Source organism: Castor canadensis, chromosome 2, assembly GCF_047511655.1.
Source record: "Castor canadensis chromosome 2, mCasCan1.hap1v2, whole genome shotgun sequence".
Classification (NCBI taxonomy): Eukaryota; Metazoa; Chordata; class Mammalia; order Rodentia; family Castoridae; genus Castor; species Castor canadensis.
The window spans coordinates 18,711,687-18,734,528 of NC_133387.1; the positions used below are offsets into that span (position 1 = coordinate 18,711,687).

The following is a 22,842-nucleotide window of genomic DNA, read 5'->3' on the forward strand; positions in this document are numbered from 1 at the left end:
TGTCTCCTTCCATTATATGTGCTTTCTCTAATATTTTTATTACCATGTATCACAATATATTTTACTTAGTGTTTATTTTGTACATCAACTCGCTGGACCAGGAATTTATGTATCTTCTCTTTACTGATGTCTTCTCAAACCTAGAAAAGGAACTTAGTAAATATATATTGATTAAAGAAATTACAAAAATAATGAATAAAGATTATTTTTAAGCAGAAAGTTATTTGCTGGAATCACAAATAAAATCACAATGTGAGAAAGTATACATGTAGATAAACATAATAAAGGTAAAACATAGACCGGAATTACATCATCAAAATTGTACAGTCATTCAATATTTATTTGAAGCTGGACGTAGTAGAATACAGGTGACCTTGAAAATTTTATTTGGAGATATAAAACTTTTTTTATAAACTACATATTATAAAGTAAAAATAAATTATCAAGTAGAAGTTAATAGAGGTCAATATTTGGGAGATGTGGCTAGATCCACAATTAATGAATACAACAGTTGGTTTTAAAAACGAGAAAAAGTTTAAAGGAAGTCAAGGTGTAGACTGCAAAGAGATGTGTTTGTTATGGGAGGTGAGCAAGCAAAGAGAGCTTTCTCATTTACTCACAAATATTAGCTAAGCGTTTTTTGATATTCCAAAAGTATTGTGCTGGGAAAAGAGAAAACAAAACACAGACTATGCCCTAAAAGAAACTAAAATCCAGCTGGGAAGAAATAAATGCAAAAACCATTGTGTCTGCTCCTTGAGGCAGACGTGAGGGGCCCTTAACCAGTTGAGTGAGCTTGTGGGGGAGGAAGAATGAACTGTCAGGAAAGGCAACCACTGAGCTAAATTGTGGAGGACATATCAAGCAGGAATGAGCCAGAAAATACACAAGGAAATGCTTACAAGGGAAAATGTGTATAAAAGTTTAAGGTAAAAACAAAACATTCATGGAACTGCAGGAAGGGAGAGTCTGGGTGAGGCAGAGAAGCCTGGAGCAGAAGTAGGGTGCAGCTAGAGAGGTGAGCACAGCTCTCTTACATTCATCTAACCCCTGGAGCCACTGGGCTCCAGGAAACAGTAGTGATACAGTCAACTCTAATCTATAATAAACTCATTTCTCAGATTTCAGACACATAGAATAGACTTAAAAAAGAACAAGAACCTACTTAATAGGACCTGAAGCCTCTGCCAGAATCAAGAGACTAGTAAGAAGATGAAAGGTGAGATTTAGACTTCAGCTCTCAGCAGGGCTGCAGCACTGTGTGATAAAGAAGGACAGCAACAGAAGCTAAGGAGGGGGGCCTGCAGCCGTTGCCCCTAGAAAAGCCAGGAAGCACTGTGGACAGAAATCAGGAGATACAGGGTGGGACGTGGTTTAATTTCAGATCATTTCCTTCCCTCGTGTAGTTCCATCTGTTTTCCCATCGTGATTCATAGTATGTTTATCTGATCAAAATTGACTTTCATTGAATAAAGAACTGAATGCAAGACAAATGACAAAAGCCTTTCTACTTTGTGTCATTTATCATCATCTTTTTCTCCATTGCAATAAATAGTCAGGGATATGAAAAACAACTTGCCTCCAGACTGAGCATATGTACAGAAAACATCACATTACAGCAGAACTTCTGCATGTCTAACTCACCTGGAAAACGTGCAGAAATGCCTGTGTACATCCCTAGAGATTCTATTTACTAGGTTTGAATGATATCCGGGAATCAGTGATTTTAATGTATCTATTAAATGTCCAAAGAAATCTCATCGTAAAGATCAAGTTTGACAGTGTATAACCAAATTTTTTTCACCATGAGACCATTTGTTTTTGGCAGAACACTTATTAATATCTAACAAAATATTAGCATCTTCAGCAAAATATGACTTGAGAAAAGCTAGTCCTTCTTTTAGAAGAGATAAATGCCCAAGAATAATTGTGTGCATTCGTCACTGTACTGTATTTACCATCAATCAGATTTGGATGAAGCCCTAAGAAGACTAAATTTTCATTAACTTTCCTTTTAGAGTATAATTATTTTCAGACATATGATAAGCAAATAAACAAGCATGAAGACTTCCCTTATGTAAGAAAAATGATCTTTTCTATCAAAGTATTTGTTACCCTCTTAGATTACTTAAAAATTCCTCAGGTCACCATCTTAAGTGACTTGCATGTTTAAAGGGTCCTTGCTTCTTCTTCCTGATTCCTATACAACTCCATTGCCCACCAAACTGCATGCCCTAACCCATCCCCAAACCTTTTAGCCACTCGGGAAAGACTGTAAACCTTTGACCTGGACAAATCCCAGGTGAGGGGCAGGTACCACTGCCTCAGGGATATAAGGAGGAGCCACTGTCAGCCATTTTGTGCTTGCATGTTGCTTAGCAGGAGTGAGCACATGCTTGTACTCTCTTGATCAAGAGAAATTGCCTTGTCAAGATTTTCTATCTCTTGTGTGTCTGTTTTCAGCACCAGAGGGTTATCAATTCCAACACTTAGTATAAGCCATTGCCTATTAGTAGAATAAGAAGTCCAGGTAACTCTGTCTTTTATTCAGGTAGTTGAACTACAAGTCCTGCTCCCAGAGAGCAAATAATATTTCAGCAAAGTGGATGTCTTAATAATTTACAGCTTCCCCTCATTTTTCTCATGACCTATGACACAGGTTCATGATCCATGAAACAGCTAGTCCAAGTCGCTTAATAAATATTAAATAAATCCTTTTGAAGCAATGCATGACAGTGAAAATAGTTTACCTTCCTGGAACAGGCAAATATGAGTTTCAATCATATCTCCACTACTCATTGGTTTTGTATCCTGGGGCAAATTTATCTCTCTGATGCTGAGTTTGATTAATAAAGGCAAGATGCCTGGATCTTACCAAGATTGTTAGGAGATGAAAAGTTATGTATAAAAACTGCCTCACCAATGAGGATCCCAATAATTATTTGTTGATCAAATCATTGCTGTTGGTTTCTGGACTAATTAGATAGTTTTGTTTTTAACCATAAATTGCTTTAAAATTTTTTCAGTTTAAATACAGGTATTGTTTTGAAAAAGTTGAGCATTCTGTTGGAAATTCATACATTTACAGTCCTCTGATATAGTTAATATCATAGCCATCCTCATAAATTCTTAATTTTCTGTTCACGGACAGATACTAGCAATGAATTTCTATATATTTCTGTCAACACAAGCATATTAGTGCCAAGGATAGGTGCCCAGAGGCTGAGGCACCAAATCTGGAGATATTGATAAAAAAACAAGCAGGGCTGCCATCAGGGAATATTTTTGAGCAAGAATATTGAAAGATAATGATTTGGGCAAATTTGTTATTATCCAATTCACATCTAATACTTAAATTTGCCCAATCACAGAAACTCACTCCTTTGGGTAATATGACAATATTATTTACTAATTACAACTTATGGAGCAAATTTATTAAGTAAGAGGTCCTATCTCCTAAGATAGGACTAAAGATTTTTCAACTGTGGTCATTCACCTTTCAAAAGATTCCCACTTATCACCAGTTTACAAAGGAAGCAAAAAGAGATTGTTGTCCTTGGCTCTAATTCAAAGTTCCATGATCCTAAAGAACCCTTCCATTTCTTCCCTCTGGGTTAGGGGTTACAGTTGAAAATTCCTAATGTAATTCAGAGGCCACCTTGCTTTGTCTGACTCACTGGAACTCTGGCTGCTGGTCCTCCCATCCCATGCCTCCAGGTCTTGGCCGTATTAAATCTTCCTATTCTCAAATTCTCCTGTCCACCTTGGGACTTCATAACCTCTTCCAAGAATGTTCTACCTATCCTTTCCTGCACTTAGCACATATTCAACTTCTCCATTCAACTTCTTTTGGTAGCCTCTTTCCCACATCTGGTGGGATGGCCTCATTAATACCGTTTACCATTACTTGAACAGCCTTCATTTATAAACTGTAAGCACCTGAGGTCCATCTTTCCCTGCCTTGCTAAGGAAGAAGTTGTGCTTTTTAGTATTTTGTTCTTGTTTTTTTCTCAGATGGCTATTTGCCTCAAGAAAGGGAAAGTAAAAGAAAGAATGTGCTCCTGTGGCATTTTCTTATAAAATCTTAGTCTTAACATCTAAGCTATTTGCAGTGAGAATTTTTACTTCAAGCTGCTCTGCAAGAAAGTCTTTAGTTTTTGTTCTGCTTCTTCAAACAAAAAGGAATATAATTAGTATCCCATGTTTGTTCAGGAAAAAACACATGTAATGTATAATTATTAAAACATGGTAATAGAGACTGAAATCTTATTAAGTAAACACAGTTAAGTAACTTACTGTACATAGTTTTATATTTATATTAAAGAGACTGGTTTTATACATCAGAAATCATTAATGCTTTTGCTAGTTTACCTTTGCAAATCTGCTTTACTCACTTTTTAAATTTCAAATGAATCAAAAGTATAAAACAAAGTAAACTTTTATAATGCAAAAATGAAAAAAGACAATTGATATAAGACTTTTATTTATCTCAAATGTTGCTTGATGAAAAGTAATTTCAATACAAGGAGCAAAAATCATGAGATTGGGAACATCTAGAATGTAGAGTCTTGGCGGGGGGGGTGCTATTTTTTCATGTCTTATTTCATGTAAGAACTTAAGAACAGGTCCTGCCTGAGGGGTTGGTACTAGTGGGAGGGGGGAAGAGGTAGAGAAAGAGTGTGGGAGGGTGAATATAGTGCAAATACTGTGCATACATGTATGTAAATGGGAAAATGATACCTGTTTTAACTGTTCCAGGAATGGGGGAAATGGAAGGATACAAGAGAATGGTGAATTCAACTATGATAAATTTGATATATCGTAAGAACTTTTGTAGATGCCACAATGTACTCCCACCCAGCACAAAAATAAAAATATTAAAAGATTTTTTTTCCTTGATGGGTATATATACCCAAAACTATTCTTACCTTTATCATCTATGATAACTATCATTTTCTAGCTCATAAAGGAAATAAGATGGCAAGAAGGTAAAAAGATGAAAGCTAAGAAAAAAACCAGCTTTGAGTCAATGTGTGTGTGTGTGTGTGTGTGTGTGTGTGTGTCTATGTGTCTGTCTATGAAATTAGAGAGGATAAAGAAAATTAGAGAGGATAAAGAAATTAGAGAGGATAAAGAAAACCACAACCACTCTGAAGAATAAAAAGTGGCCATCCACCAAGTGGACTTACTACCTAAGGACTGCCAGGGCTCTGGGAGAGGGCAGGGAAGTCGTCACAGGCATGAGTGAGGAGCAGTGAATCAGCGTCCACTTTGCCCACTTTCATCCTCTTCGTTTCAACCTCTACAGAATTTAAATCTTCATATTTCTGGCAAGACATCTATCCTTTCACTTAAAAGAAATCTTTAGTCCATCCTTTCCCTGGGACTTTAATCTTAAATGGAAAACATTGGCAAATTCTTTTCTCTTGAGCCAGCCCTTTATCATAGATTTTTCTCAAAATCTACGATAACTTATTTGCAATATCACTGTCTGTAAACTGTGGAAAAATCTCTTACTCTTTGACAAGAATCATTTAACTTAGGAATGGGATATAAAGAAATTGTTTCAGACATTGATTAGTTCTGATTGAACCCATTTAAATTAGTCCAGGGGAAAGATGGAAAGAAAGGAGGGAGGGAGGCTGGGAAGGAGGAGGGAAGGGAGGAAAAAGATACAGTCAACTTTGGATAATATATATGGAAAAACTCAAGTGCTCCCCATGTATACATAGATCAGACATTTATTCCCAAGCATAACAATTTTTTTTCTTTTGTTGGGTTATAGAATAATCAGGCTTTAGTCCAAATCCTCAACATGAGCCCAGGAAAACTAGAGTAAGTCTACAGGGATTCTCTGTAGACTGAGTATTTAGAAGTCAATAAGTTCAGAAAACGTGCCTCTTTCTGTATTTCACCAGCTTCTTGCCAGAATAAAGAGTAAGGAAACTTACAGTTGCTTACAAGTGGCTGAAAAGTCCTGTAATTAAAATTTCTTAAGGAAATATGTAGCAAACAACTGAAAGAACCAGGAAGTTCATTCAAATGGAAAAACTTGCTACTTGGTAAACCACAGGGTGATGACTCTTTAGGGAAAATTTAGAGAGGAGTTGCTGGGTATAATGCATCCACATTTAAGAATAAGTACATAAAAAGGTTCACATAGCATCTAAATCTCTCTCAAGAGAAAAATTCTTGAAGTTGGAGCTATTGGTATGTCTGCTAATTATGCTGGTACATAGAGCAGAAGTTGGCACAAGAAAAGAACCATTACAAGTTCAGGTGTTGGGACCACCGAAAACCAAATACAAAATTATAGAATGAAGCTTTTCATGGACACAAATCTATTACATTGCAGACAACTAACAGAGGTTATTAGAAAACCAGTAAATCATTCCAAACACTAGAGTTCTAAGTTTTATATCCTTTTATTGGAAGCTCATATTTATTTATGCACAACATATAAAGCATGCTTAATTTAGTCCTCGAAAGACATGGCTTTAAAAGCCAGATTACAAAAGAGATCATGGAAAGCCTATCCCAAATAAAATGAAAATAATGGGAAATCCCTCCTCCAGGGTAAGCAACTATTTAGTGGCTCTTGGTGGCATTTAGAATAACTCTTGTAATGAATGACCTCTTGTTGAGTTCATACACAATCTCCTTCCCCACTTTTGTTAGGGGTAGCTTGCTTTTCTTTCCATCTTTCTGATCTTCATGCCCAGCCCAACTGCCCAAGCAATGAAGTTTTAACAGATTCAACAATGAGAGGACATTATTTTCGTAACTACAGCAGTTGTTTTGTTTTGTTTTGTTTTGTTTTGTTTTCAGAAATGGGCAAATGACACCAACATGGCCAATCTTGAGATTGGTGCTGAATGAGACAAGATCATTTTATGGTGGGCCACAATGAGTGATACCCTGGGCTCCCACTATCCATCTTTCCTATCATGTGGCTACAGCTTGTATGCATAAGAAGCCACACACAAAATGTGCACACAGTGAAATGGAGATTGACATAGAAATATAATGATATTCAAGCCCCAGGATCAGTTGTGCCCCAAACTATTCAACTTTCCCTGTAGAACATGAACCAATAAACTTCCCTTTCATTTGCGCTGTGTTCTTGTCCCTTGCAACCTGAACAAGTCCTGACTAATATCATGCAATATGCCTCCTTGGTTATGGGCACACAATACAATGTTTAATCAAAACTAGAAAGAGTCAGAGGGCTGGGGGAATACCTCACATGGTAGAGTACCTGCTAGTAATTTTCCATCGTAAGTGCTAAAAAAAGCAAAAGGAGTCAAAATCTGAACTTGGACTTTATCAGACTTGGTCTCTCCGATATTATAACATCATATTGTGTCTTGAAACTCTCCAAAATTTAGTATTATGACAATTCTAGTACAGGTTAGCAAACAGTAATTCCTGTTTTCTAGTAACCATTACGACATCCTCTAGAACTCAAGTTTTATTTTGTTTTGCTTTCCCATAGTCACAGATGGCATTCCTGGTCCTAGCTTGCCTTCTTTCAAAAAAATATCCTTAACTGGAAGCAGAGTGACACTGTGAATGAAACTGAACTATTAATGGGAAAACAAAGTTTTCAAAGCATGGGCTCTATTTGGGAAAGGTCGACAGTGCTACCTTACTATATAAAGAGACTGCCCATGTAAGAACTGTGTGAATTGTATTACCTGCTTAATTTCTCTCTCAGTGCCATGAGAGACAAAAATCTCTGTCATTTCAATCTTCAACTTTCTGCGTACAATGAGGAATACATGGTAGAAACCCAGTCATGGCCTAAAGCATTGTGAAAAACTTCCAAAATGGCACACATCCCAACAAGGTGCATGTTTTTGTCTTAAATTCTGCCTCATACCTTTCATACATTGCCTTCACATGCCCTTAACTTTGAGCTGCAGTCTACATTCGGTGAGTACAGCAGTTGTTTTTCAAAGCTTCTTGTTGTTTACAAAGTATGTGACTTATGTATTATCCTCAATTCAACAAGATAAATATTATCATTTTGGTCTTCTGAATTGAGGAAATTCCATAGAACATTAATGCAAATTACACTGCAACCAATCCACTCTTCTTATTCAAATCTTAGCTTTTTCTATCAATTCTAAAGGATTTGAAGGAATCCTACTCCATGCCTGTGTAATAATGCCTGATTTCCCTCTACTCAGAGCCCACTAGTGCTTTATATCCTGTTGCACAGAGCTCAGAAAGGTAGAAAAACAGAGCCAAGAACTGAGTTGCAGCTTCCAGGCTGCAAGAAAGTTGGGGAGCACTATAGGAACTAAACCATAGCAATATTTCATTTATCGTTCCCTCTCCTCTTCCACCATGCCTCTGATGACATACACATCCCAGAAAACAGAGTAGGCAGGTATTGTAAAGTACCTAAATAGTCCCTTGTCCTTTAGAATCCTCAAGGAGAACTTGCCATTGGAATTTTATTAAAACCTCTTTTTATAGCAAATTATACCAGGTACCATAAAAATGTATCATTCTCTTCAACACAAAAACTCCACTCCTGGGAATGTTTCCTAAGGAAATAACTCAACAGAAGAAAGTATGTGCACAGTAATGTTATTTACAGCTCCATCTAAAGTAGTAAAGCATCAGGAGTAATCTAAATGTACAATAATAAGGAATGTTTAAATAAATTATTGTATATAATTCAATGGAATATTACACAGCCATAAAATTATAATTATACCCTCTTGATACACTATTCAAAATGTATAAAAATGAAATGCATAAAAATGTTAATTCATCATTATGATTACAGCTATAAAAACTAAGAAAGTATATAGATAATACTAGAATGGAATAAAAGAAATAAAATGATCATATTTGGATTGCAAGGTCATTGCTCTTCCTTTTGTCAAAGTTAAGTCACTCTATTATTATAAATCTATGGCAAGCAATGATGAGAACACACTTTTTCCTTCAGAGAAGGAAAGTTAACTCAGTTATCCATTTATCCCTAAAGATGTTCGTACTGAGCACATTCTAAATTAAGGATACATTCATCAGGAGGCTGAAGTCAAATATGCTCTACCAGCATTTCTTCCCCTTTGTCCCATGGAATTAGAAAATATTACAGGATTTGTCACCTCTTATCTCTCCAATTACCATATTTCATCAGAAACTGGATGCCCAATTCCCTTTACATATTAAATATCTGTGAAATTATAATATACTTTCTAACTGATGGCATCTTAAGGCACTGTAGCAGTTGTGATGAAGTTGTAATTACCAGCACATGTAAAACTTGGCGATAGATCTTCATAAGATTGTCCCTTTAGCTGAGTTATTTGCATTGTTTGTACTACAAATGATGGGCTTCATTTCCACCTCTTAAAGTCACACTATTATTCAGCATTAAAGTGTGATTGTGCATGCAGAAATATATAGATGCTGAGCAGCAGAGAGCAAATCTAAGACATCAAAGCAAGTCTCCATCATGGGAAGAATGACTACGATTGTACATCTTCCTGCAATAACAACCAAACTATTTTATTTACATTTTCCTTATTATGCATGTACAAAGATGATAAATGATGAGAGAAAAATCTAATAGTCTTCTAAAAATGTAAAATAACAATTTTAAGAAACATAGTGTTATAGTTTAACTGCAGCGCATTACTTGTAGTGTTACATAAAATGACGATCCCACTTAAAAACCAATGGCTATTATAGATTCAATAAATAACATAATTGACAGTGCTACCCACAATGACCTGACTTCATTTTGTCTTCAAGTATTTCTCTTTCCTCCTAGCTGTTTAATAGATTTTATATACTTTGCCACACTTTTAATCTTCCTGTGCCAAAGAATTTGAGTAACAAGTACGGTGGGAAGACATCAAAGAAAGCATATATCCTGCAGAATGTTCTGAACCCCAGTACATCGTTGAGGTCAGTGTTGTTAGTTGTTCATGGAATACAAGAGAAGACATCTTGAGGATAAACATCTTTCAGTTAGGGGTAAAGATCACAGTTGCAGACTGACCTTGACAGAGACCTTGACAAGAGGAAACTGAAAATGGGAAGAGTTTCTCCCCTTTATATATACATCTATATTCTATTTTATTTTTACACAAAATTCACCACTTTGAATTAGGCAGTAGACAACCACAGCCCAGTTCTCATGAACTTGCAAACACTCTGCAATTATTACTTAATTAAATCCTAAAGTCTATCAGCCTAACATCTGTCTTCTCAATGAGGTCTTAAAAGGGTACACTTACATGAAAAGAGCCTGGTCCTACAGAATAATATTAACATAAGTCCATTCTTTTTCAAATACCTGGGGGAGGGGAAATAGAAATACAGTGGAGGGGATGAAATTGTTCAAGGTATACTGTACTAATGTGTGGAATTATCACAACAAAGCCCCCAAATATTATTAATATATAATAATTCAAAAATAAAATTTTCGAAAGAAAGAATTGATGTCCCAGTGTTGTGGCAGTATAGTCAGACAAGAAAACAAGTGACACTCGGAGGAGTGGAGAACTCAGATTTTATTTTTACGCCAGCGGGCTCAGACGTGTACCTGTGTCTGAGCACTGAACAAAGGATTCACAAGATATTTAAAAGGCAGTGCAGGGCATCAGGTTACAAAAATGTGCTCAGGTTATGGTGTCCTAACCAGTGAGTTAGAGACCTAAGATTGCTTAGGCTAATTGGGCTGGTAGTGAGCTAGGGACCTAATGTTGTTTAGATAAGGTCAGCAGGGGAGGCCTGCTTTGGAAAGTTTATTTACAAGTAGAGACAAAGAAGGGCAGGAATGGGTGCTTATCTCTGCATGGTGCCTTGCATCTCAGTCCTGAACTTTTGCATGGCTCTAATGGGCAATTCCTCATGCTTTATAGCTCTGTCGAGGTTACAGCTTTTAATTGACAGCTTACTATGTTTTATGGCCCTGTTCCAAGGCTATCTTCCTCTTCACCAGAGCCAGGCAAGGTGGCACATGTCTACAATCCTCACCACTCAGGATGTGGAAACAGGAGGATCACAGTTTGAGGGCAGCCCAAGGCAAAGTTAGTAGTCTGAGACCCTATCTGAAAAACAAGCTAAAAAGGCAAAAGAATGGGAGGCATGGCTCAAGTGGTAGAACACCTGCTTAGCAAGCCCCAGGCCCTGAATTCAAACCCCAATAACACCGAAAAGAAAAACAGAGAAGAATTAATGTCCTAAGTATCATGTATTTTTTTGGTTTGGTTTTGTTTTTTAAGTACTCACTGTTAAGAACACACCATTTCACTGGTAATTCTTCTTCCTTTATTCACCTTTATAATTTTGATGTTGGCATGAAGCCAACATGCTATTTTGCTCAGCTGTTCTTTAAAATTTCCCCGTTTTTGACTGCTGACTCAACTCCAACATTGAGAGGGCAAAGAATGAGAGGTGAGGGCTCTCTCTCATTTCATTCCGACGTATGCTGGCTGACAGTCTTCTCCACCATCAGAAATCTGTAACTCACAGTGTTGCTGCCTCCATGAGACCAACACTCTAGAACAAAAGCCCTGTTTTCCCTTAACTGTCACAATGATGACACTTCTGCAGAAGGTAAAGTAGTCTCAGATACCCTCACATTGACTCACACCCATATGCATCAAAAGGCTAGATGAAAAGAATGGGAAAACAAGGAACATGTTTTAGTCTTTTTACTCTGTACTGTAATATTCTACTACCTATGTACTCACATCCTTCTGTAACCTTCTGAAAATCATCCTGCATCAGAAGCCTAAAATGTCACATTTCCTCTGATATGGGCTTTCTGTTTCCTCACCTCATTTTCAAACAGCTCCAAATCCAGTCAAATCTATCCTGGAGAGGGGTGGCCAAGCTGGTTTGGACAGGGGTCATCATAAAGTGCTTCTCTGCTCTTGCACAAGCAAATGTCTCTGCTTTTGCACAAACAAATCTGGTGCTTACATCCTTCTGGTGGCTACTCAGGTGACCCCTAATACAGAGGGTTTCCTGAACATACTACAAAGATAGTGCACTCATGCATGCACACAAAGAGCTCTGACATACACAGCTTCTATCCCTCTCTACCCTTCTCATGCCTTATTTTTGTATAGAAATGTCATCATTAGCAATTTTACTTGTTATTTCCTTCCTTTTATTCGAATATAAACTACCAAAGAGCACAGATTATGTCTGCTGTGTCTGCTGCTATGACCCAGATGCTACCTGTCAGTAATAGCATCTGACAATTAGGACGTGCTCAATAATCATTGCTAAATGAATGAGTGAATGGATGGATGAATGATGCAACTCAGCTGGACCATCTGTAACATGAAAAGATTTGAGCAAATGACCTATGAGTTTTCTTTCAGCTCTATCATTCTGAAATTTTAATCTCTTGATGTACGATTAAATGATATTTAAGTGATCTATGAATTTCTTCAAAACAGGATATAAAGTAACTGAATTTCTGACCTAGAATCTAATAGATGCTCAACACAAATGGTAGCAACTTTGCTGGGCATAGTTGTACAAGCCTGTAATCACAGCACTCAGGAGACTGAAGATGGAAGATTGTGAGTTCAAAGCCAGCCTGGGCTATAAGAAAAAAGTAATCACTAATGTATCAATAAGACAATCATAGGAAAAAGATAAAGAATTAATCTGCATTATTTTCTAACCTCTGGAGTTTCTAAATTTAGTTCTATTTTAAGGCTATTACCAATAACAAAATAACATTAGCTAACATGGGTTAACTAAATGACAAATATATGAAATATTTCATTCTTACAGCTGCCCTATGAGACTTATTTCCACAATTACCCCATTTTACCATTTTAATATGAACTAATCATGTCAAACGAGGACAAGCCAGGAAGGGCTTGGTCATAGACAAGTGAGCAAGGGAAGATCAGAGAACAACACTGGTTCTCTGCAGTTTCTGAAGCTCAGATCAGCACAGGAACTCAACTCCTCAGCAGCAATTTGTTCAAATCTTCCTTTGTAGAGCCATGTAAAAGTACAGCAGGAACAAGAATGAGGACATATGCTCACTATGCAGTGCAAGATGCATTCCAAGCACACAACTCTCCTGTGCCTTTGCCTGTCACGGAGCTCTGATGCATGCTCTTCTCCTCTTACTTCGAAATCAACCTGGCTTCCCTCCAAAGCACGAGTGTGGATGCCCATTGCATTTTTATAATTGCATTTTGGAAGGTATTTCTGTGACAGAATATAATGGAATAAAAATAAACTTTCAAGTAAGGGTTCTAGTTAGGAAAGTTTCAATAAAAAGCAGGCTGAACTTGAACAATGGCAGAGAACGCAGAGAGGAGTTCACCTGCGAGACACGACTATACAGATGCTGCCTGCAGTCTCCTGGTCAGCAGCGCAATTGACTGAGGCAGCTTCATTCTCAGCCTTGAACTGGTCAGCAGTGAACGGCATTGTCTCTTTCATCATTTTGCATATCTCCTCCCTTCCATTCCCATACCCATGTGCTTTGATTTAACTTCCTTCTGTCTTCCTCTTTTTTTTTAATTTTTATTTTATTCATATGTGCATACAATAATTGGGTCATTTCTCCCCTCTTCCCCCCACCCCTTCCCCTTCCCCCATCTCTTTTATCCCCCCCCTTACCCCTCGCTAACCGGCAGAAACTATTTTGCCCTTATCTCTAATTTTGTTGTAAAGAGAGTATAAGCAATAATAGGAAGGACCAAGGGTTTTTGCTTTTGAGATAAGGATAGCTATACAGGGAGTTGACTCACATTGATTTCCTGTGCATGTGTGTTACCTTCTAGGTTAATTCTTCTTGATCTAACCTTTTCTCTAGTTCCTGGTCCCCTTCTCCTATTGGCCTCAGTTGCTTTAAGGTATCTGCTTTAGTTTCTCTGCGTTGAGGGCAACAAATGCTAGCTAGTTTTTTAGGTGTTTTACCTATCCTCCTACCTCGCTTGTGTGCTCTCGCTTTATCATGTGATCAAAGTCAAATCCCCTTCTTGTGTTTGCCCTTGATCTAATGTCCACATATGAGGGAGAACATACGATTTTTAGTCTTTTGGGCTAGGCTAACCTCACTCAGAATGATGTTCCCCAATTCCATCTATTTACCAGCGAATGATAACATTTCGTTCTTCTTCATGGCTGCATAAAATTCCAGTGTGTATAGATACCACATTTTCTTAATCCATTCATCAGTGGTGGGGCATCTTGGCTGTTTCCATAACTTGGCTACTGTGAATAGTGCCGCAATAAATATGGGTGTGCAGGTGCCTCTAGAGCAACCTGTGTCACAGTCTTTTGGGTATATCCCCAAGAGTGGTATTGTTGGATCATATGGTAGATCAATGTTTAGATTTTTAAGAAGCCTCCAAATTTTTTTCCAGAGTGGTTGTACTAGTTTACATTCCCACCAGCAGTGTAAGAGGGTTCCTTTTTCCCCACATCCTCACCAACACCTGTTGTTTGTGGTGTTGCTAATGATGGCTATTCTAACAGGGGTGAGGTGGAATCTTAGTGTGGTTTTCATTTGCATTTCCTTTATTGCTAGAGATGGTGAGCATTTTTTCATGTGTTTTTTGGCCATTAGAATTTCTTCTTTTGAGAAAGTTCTGTTTCGTTCACTTGCCCATTTCTCTATTGGTTCATTAATTTTGGGAGAATTTAGTTTTTTAAGTTCCCTATATATTCTGGTTATCAGTCCTTTGTTTGATGTGTAGCTGGCAAATATTTTCTCCCACTCTGTGGGTGTTCTCTTCAGTTTAGAGACCATTTCTTTTGATGAACAGAAGCTTTTTAGTTTTATGGAGTCCCATTTATCTATGCTAGCTCTTAGTTGCTGTGCTGCTGGGGTTCCACTGAGAAAGTTCTTACCTATACCTACTAATTCCAGAGTATTTCCTATTCTTTCCTGTATCAACTTTAGAGTTTGGGGTCTGATATTAAGGTCCTTGATCTATTTTGAGTTAATCTTGGTATAGGGTGATATACATGGATCTAGTTTCAGTTTTTTGCAGACTGCTAACCAGTTTTCCCAGCAGTTTTTGTTGAAGAGGCTGCTTTTTCTCCAGCATATATTTTTAGCTCCTTTGTCAAAGACAAGTGGGTTATAGTTGTGTGGCTTCATATCTGTGTCCTCTATTCTGTTCCACTGGTCTTCATGTCTGTTTTTGTGCCAGTACCATGCTGTTTTTATTGTTATTGCTTTGTAATACAGTTTGAAATCAGGTATCATGATACCTCCAGTGTTGTTCTTTTGACTGAGTATTGCCTTGGCTATTCATGGCCTCTTGTGTTTCCATAAAAATTTAACGGTAGATTTTTCAATCTCTTTAATGAATGTCATTGGGATTTTGATGGGAATTGCATTAAACATGTAGATTACTTTTGGGAGTATCGACATTTTTACTATGTTGATTCTACCAATCCATGAGCATGGGAGATCTCTCCACTTTCTATAGTCTTCCTCAATCTCTTTCTTCAGAAGTTTATAGTTTTCCTTGTAGAGGTCGTTCACATCCATACCACCCTGAATGCGCCCGATCTCGTCTGTCTTCCTCTTAAATTCACCTTTATACCCAGGGGTAGTAATCATGTCTGTAATCCCAGTGCTTGGGAAGCTGAGACAAGAGAATTGCAGATTCAAGGCCAGCCTGGGCTACATGGTGAGACTCAGTCTCAAAAGAACAAACAAATAAAATAAATAAATTCATCTTTACAACTGACTTCAAGCATACTTAGTACATACTGGTCACAGAGGAACAAATGTCTAAAATGTCTGCAAAGATTTATATTCTACAATTGAGGTTAATCAAGAAGATGATCATTTTGCATCCTGAGTTGCTATTTAAACGTTGCTCTGAATTATACATATATATTTAAAATCTATGTAACTATCAATAATCACAAATTCTCAATTACTTACAGTGTTATTAGGAATAAGTTCATATTGAACTATAAGCATTTATTTTGTGTATAATCTCTGTTGGCTCAAGCCAGAATATCAGTCCCAACTTCTCACCTGGTCATGGCTAATGGAACTAGAAACACTGCATCTCCCCAAGGTTAGTTCTATAGGGGAGCCTATGAATTAAAAAAAAAAAAGTTCTTGATGAAATCAATTTAGGAAAGGTCACATACTCTGATCCATTATGCAGCAGCTTTCATTCTTATGTTAACATTTCAAGGCTCTGAGAAGTCTGTTATTAAATAAAACCTGTTTATGGGAGTATTTTCCAAATGTTGAAGCTTTTTAAGCAGTGTATAAACTTGAAAAATCTATTTAATCTGACAGTGTTTCACTGCTTCTCTACAATAGAAATCTTGGGCTTTACTTATTGCAGAAATGGTAAAATGATCTGATGAGCACAATTGAAGTCACTAAGCAAATAAGAAGTTGCTTCCCCATAAAAACATGAATTAGGGAAGGTTGGTGTCATGTATAAATTGTTCCATTGCTTCCTGGCTTTCCTTTCTCAATATATGCCTGTGCCATTTCTCACACTAAAAGGATGAAATCACATCCTAGCCATTTAGAATGAACTTAACAAGAAACAGGAAGGAGAAAGAGAGAGAGAGAGAATCAGATGGGGACAGAAATTTGTTCCAGACTGAGGTCCATTGTAAGCTAATAGGGTTTATACCCTACAGGCCTCAAGAGAAGACCAGGCCCAGTCATTTCTGTTATGACCTGCCAGTGTAGCAGTGTAGCAATGAATCCCCGAAATACTCCTACAGTCCACTGTGCCAACTTTCCCAGTATCGTCATCTCAAATGCATGGTCAGAAGTCGTAGTTGATGTTAGGAGCCCTACAGTCCACCTAGCACCAGAATTATGTGAGGTATAAAGCAAAATCAAGGCTTAAAATGGAAGGAGTCAAAACCTAATTTGTGTAATTTTTTCATGGAATATTATATTTACATGGATGCATGATAGAAATAGGTTATTTTCTTCTCTCAAGAATGTACTCAATTATGCATCATACACAAATATGAATACACTTTTCCCCTTTTGGATAAGTATCTTTTTATTTCCATGAAATTTAACAAAGTTTCTGTTAGTAGGGTATAAACCTTTAGTTGTTACATCACATATCTCCTAAGATGTTAGACTGTATCTTAGAAGATCTGAAACATATGGTCCTGTAAAGCTTAGTAGTTCTAGATGAAATACTCCACAATATTGCCACTCTCGCAGTGATACAGATTGAAGAAACAAGTTAAAATATGCATTAAAAAGTCACTGTGGTATAACATTAATTTGACTACAACACATTCAGCTGAATAAAACATAGCAGCAATTTAAAATGCATTGAACTACTGTTGTTTGAGCTTTAATTTCAGATTCATTTTCTATTTTTCAGAATTATTAATAATTCTAAAATCCAAATATGGGAAGAAAGAAGAAACCAAAATGTAAACTGGAAGAGAAAATTAGCAGAAGTTTCAGTACCACCAGTAATCCAATGGAAGCTAAAACTTGTGAATAATTATGATGAACATGAAAAAAGGAATTATCCTAGGACCATGCCCAAAAAGAAGTTAAAAAGCAAAGGAGAGATAAATTTTATAGTAGAGAATGACATAATTTGTATGAGGATATCAGCCATCATTTAATTAGAATTATTGAGTCAAATAGCATTTCAGAACAGATACTGCTTAAGAAAACTTAAAATTTCTAAATTTTACATAGAAAGCAAAGTTTAAGGATTTTTTTCATAACCTGACAACAATCCTAAATATTTGCATGACATACCTACAGAAAGTGGCTAAGCTAAAATAAATGATCCTAAACAACGGAAGGAAGTTTGAATCAACCATGATAAGGTAAAGACTATCATCTGTCTATTATCCCTGTAGAAAGCTGTACTTTAAAATGTTTGCCACTTGAATAAGCAAAAGAGAATGCAACTATAAAAATGACACAAGTATTGATTAGAGACAAGGCAAAATGATGAATTAGAAGATCTAGCATTATGACTCCTGGAAAGACAAAAGTCAGGTAACACAGGGAGATGACATTCTGAAGAGAGTGAGGAAGGGCATCATGAACCATGAAAAAGTTGGTGTTAATGGCACTGGTGCAGTCTGTGATCAGAAGATCATGGTCTTTGTGTGGTAAGTGGAAGAATACAAGCAGAGCACATGGATGGGATGAGGCAAGATAGCTTTATTGAGGGAAGGGGTCACCCAATCTGCCAGGTAGGGAAAGGGAACAATGGGGAGAAAGGCCAGGGTCTCTTGGTAGGTCATTTTTTTATACCACCTTGAATTGGAGGTGGGGAGACATTATGTCAACACCTGGCTCTTCTGTCTTGTGGGCTTGGGAGAGGAGCCCTTGAGCCAAGAGGGGGAGCAGTCCCAGACTATACCTAACCTTGCCTGCTTCAGTGGCAAGAGAGCAGAAAAGCACAGAGAACTAGAGGCAACAGAGAAAAGCACAAACAATTCCAAGCCTTAGCCCCAGCAGCCCAGGAAGGAGAGAAGCTGAAGATGCCACCGCAACATAAAGCCAAAGGACCCTGGTGACAGACTGGTGATTCTAGCTGCAGGAAAGGCCCACACATTCTACAAACCTTAAGCCCAGTGAATGGATGTGGAGATGCTGTGATTGCTCTAGTGTGAAAGGCCCCTTCATCTCAGAGGGCTACAGTAAGACAACACCTTGAGAGAAGGCTTTTTGTTTGAGACTGAGGTACTCTGGGGGTCTGAAAACAAGGAATACCCACAGCTCAGGAGTCTTGAAACCCCCTGCCACAGTGTCTGGGTAGAAGGCAGCCAGGAGAGGTGGTTAAGGAAAGGGGGAGGGTCAGACATGATCCCATGGAGAAGTTCAAGAGAGGGGAGCTCTGGAGCTCTGGCAGCAAAGTGCAGTGGTCTCAGTGACCACCAGCCTCCCAGTAGTGAGTTCCATGCCCATTCCCGCAAGCCTGGGTGGAAACAAAGACCAAGCCTTTCTCAGGCTTAGTATTCAGCTTCCTCCTGGTTGCCTGTGTTGGCTGCTAGGAAGTTAGAGCCCTGAGACCACACCCTCTGAACACATGATAACCACAACACCCCCAGCCCCTCATTCCCCCACCCCCACCAATAAGAAAGTGAATGTTTGAAAGCACCGAGACCTGACTCCCCGCCCCTCAAGAATTGCATCTCATCCCAGTGTATGTTTACTGCCAGGTAAATCTGACCTGGAGCCCAAGCCTACAAAATCAAGTGATATCCACAGCCTCCCCACATCTAACCCGGCTTCCAGGGAAGTGAACTGCTGCACAGAGTCTGAAACACAACCTACCAGAACCTCTAAGATACAGCAAAGATGGTGCTAAGAAAACAGTTTATAGGTAGGACTACCTATACCAAAAACACAGAGAGATCTCAAAAAAGAAAAGAATAACAAAAATATTACACTTCAAACTCTTAGAAAAGCAAGAATTAGCCAAACTCCAAATAAGTAGTTGGAAAGAAATAATAAAGCTTAGGGCAGAAATTAATGAAATACAGATTTTAAAAATCAATATAAAGAATCAAGGAAACAAAAAATTGGTTCCTTACAAAGATAAATACAATTGGTAAACCCTTAGTCACACTAACCAAAAAAAAAAAAAGAAAAGAAAAGAAATAAAAGACCCAAATTAATAAAATTAAAGATGAAAAATGGAATATCGCAATAAATACCAATTAAATTCATAAGAACATTAAGGAATACTTCAAACACAAATATTAGAAAAGAATGGATAAAGTTCTAGATACATTTGACTGACCAAAATTGAACCAAGAGAATAAAAGCCTCTTAAATAGAACTATAACAAGAATGAGATTGAAGCAGTGATAGTCTCCCAACAATGAAGAGCCCAAGACCAGATGAATTCACTGCTGAATTCTACCAAACCTGTAAAAAAGAACTATCACCAACTCTCCTCAAACAATTCCATAAAATAGAAAGGGAAGGAATGCAACCAAACTATGAAACCATTATTACCTGGATACCAAAACCTGATATGAGCATGCCAGTTTCCTTGATGAACATAAACACAAAAACTCTCAATAAAATACTTATAAACCAAATTCTGTAACACATTAAAAAGTTCATATACCATGGTCAATAGTTTCATTCAAAGGGTCCACATACATAAACCAATCAATGTAATATAACACATAAACAGAATCAAGAGCAAAAATCACATGACCATCTCAAAACATACAGAAAAAGCCTTCGATAAAATTCAATGTACTTCATTATAAAAGCTCTGAAGAAGCAAGAAATAGAAGGAATGTACCTCAACATGTTAAGGACAAAAACCTACAGCTAAAGTAAAAAAAGACAAGCATGTCTACTGCTCCCACTTTTATTCAGTGTAGCACTGGAATCATAGCAAGGTATTCAAATAACAAAGGAAGAAGTCAAATTATCCCTATTTGCAGATGATATGATCCTATATTTAAAACACCCTAGAGACTCCACCAAAAAAACCCTAGATCTTTTAATACTGCAGGATCTAAAATTAATGTGCAAAATTCAGTAACTTTTCTATGTATCAACAATTAAGAAGCAGAGAAAATCAGGAAAATAATGGCTTCAAAAAATAAATAAAATAAAGTATCTAGGAATAAACTAAGGAGAAGAAAAACTTTTATAATGAAAACTATAAAACTTTGAAAAAAGAAACTGAAGAAAACACCAGAAAATGGTGCCTTCCATGCTCATGGATTAGCAGAATTGACATTGTGAAAATGGCTATACCACCAAAAGCAATCTGCCCATTTAATGCAACCACCAAAATCCCAATACCATTCTTCACAGAAATAGAAAAATCAACCCTAAAATTCATATGGAAACATAAAAGACCTCAAATAGTAAAAGCAATCCTAAGCAACAAAAACAACACTGGAGGTATTATAATGCCCAAGTTCAAATTATACTACAAAACAATAGTAACAAAAACAGCATGGTAGTGGCAAAAACAGACACCAAGACCAATGAAACAAAATGGAAGAGCCAACAATAAACCCACATAGCTACAGACATCCAATTTTTAACAGATGAACCAAAAACATACCTTAAAGAAAAGACAGCCTCTTCAAAAAATGTTGCTGGGAAAAAATGGTCATCTACATACAGAAGACTGAAACCAGGCCCTTATCTCTCACCCAGTACAAAAAATCAATTCAAAATGGATCAAAGATCTTAATGTAATAACTAAAACTTTTAAATTGCTACAGAACAACCTAGGTAAAACACTGGAAACATGGGTGATTATTTTCTTAATAGGACTCCAATTGCCTAAGAAATGAGCAAGAATTGATTAATACAATTGCATCAAATTAAAAAGTGTCTGCACATCAAAGGAAACAATTTCCAGGTGAAGAGATAAACCACAGACCCACAGAATGGAAGACAATCTTTGCTAGCTATTTGATGGATAAAGGGTTAATAACCAGAATATACAAGGAAACCAAAAATTAAACTCCAAAACAACAAATAGTCTAATTTAAAAATGGGCAAATGAATTGAATTGCCAGTTCTCAGAAGAAGTACAAATGACATATGGCCATAAATGAAATGCAAATCAAAACTACACTGAGATTGCACCTCACCCCAGTCAGATTGACCATTATCAAGAAAACAAACAATAACAAATGTTGGCAAGGATGTAGGGGCAAAGGAATCTTCATACACTATTGGTGGAATATAAACTAGTGCTACCACTATGGAAATCAGTATGAAGGTTCACTAAAAAACTAAAATTATGCCTGTCTTATGACCTTGCCATTCCACTTTTGGCCTTATTATATCTGAAGGAGTGTAGAGAGACACCTGCACACCAATGTTTACCACAGCACTATTCACAATAGCCAAGCTGTGGAATTAGCCTACTTGCCCAACAACTGATGAACGAATAAAGAAAATGTAGCATATATTTATATACAATGTAGCATTATTCAACCATAAAGAAGAGTGAAACTATGTCATTTGCAGGAAAATGGATAGAATTGGAGATCATTCTGTAGAATGAGATAAGCCAAGCCAAAAACTCCAATATCATATGTTTTCACTCATATGCAACATTTAGACCTAAAATGATGATGCTGATAGTACAGAAGTGTAAAAAGAAGACGTTCTGGGAGGCAGAATCAAGCTGGAGGAAGGGGGAAAAGAGAGGGTACTGAGGTTCAAAGTACACTACGTGTGTGTGTGTGTGTGTGTATCACAATGAAACCTACCAAATACTGTTTTAAAAATGGGAGAGATGATGGGCACTGATGGCTCACACCTATAATCCTAGCTACTCAGGATGCAGAGATCAGAAGGATGGGAGCTCAAAGCCAGCCCAGGGAAATTGTTCAGGAGACCCTATCTCAAAAATACCCAACACTAAAAAGGGCTGGCAGAGTGGCTCAAGTGGCAGAGCACCTGCCTAGCAAGCATGAGGCCTAGAGTTCAAACCCCAGTACCACAAAAAAAAAAAAAGAAAGAAAGAAAAAACTAAGAGAGGTGAGGGGGGTGGTTAAGGGAATAAAATAGAGAACATAAATCATTCAGAATACACTGTACGCAACTATGAAATTATCACAATGAGGCCCTTTTATACTATTAACATATGCTAATAAAAAGAAGTTAATCAAAACAGTGTTAGTTGTCAGGATTCTGTGACGATTTAGTATCCATCTACTTATTTAAACTCACAACTTGTAATTTCTCATCATAAGCAAATATTTTATGTCTAACTTAGCATTTGCAACTTCACATTCCTTTTATTAAATAAAGCCCCAGAAATTATAAATTCCTCAGACTCAATATGACCTGAAACTGTTCGTTAGCTATCATATTGTAGACTTTAAAAAGTTGATTGA

At 37.2% G+C, this 22,842-nt stretch overlaps 1 long non-coding RNA gene across 2 annotated transcripts in view; it reads right to left on the bottom strand.

Annotated features, from left to right (window-relative positions):
* Positions 1 to 22,842, bottom strand: part of LOC141417061 (uncharacterized) — a 465,499-nt gene that overhangs the window by 112,095 nt on the left and 330,562 nt on the right. The window lies entirely within an intron of this gene.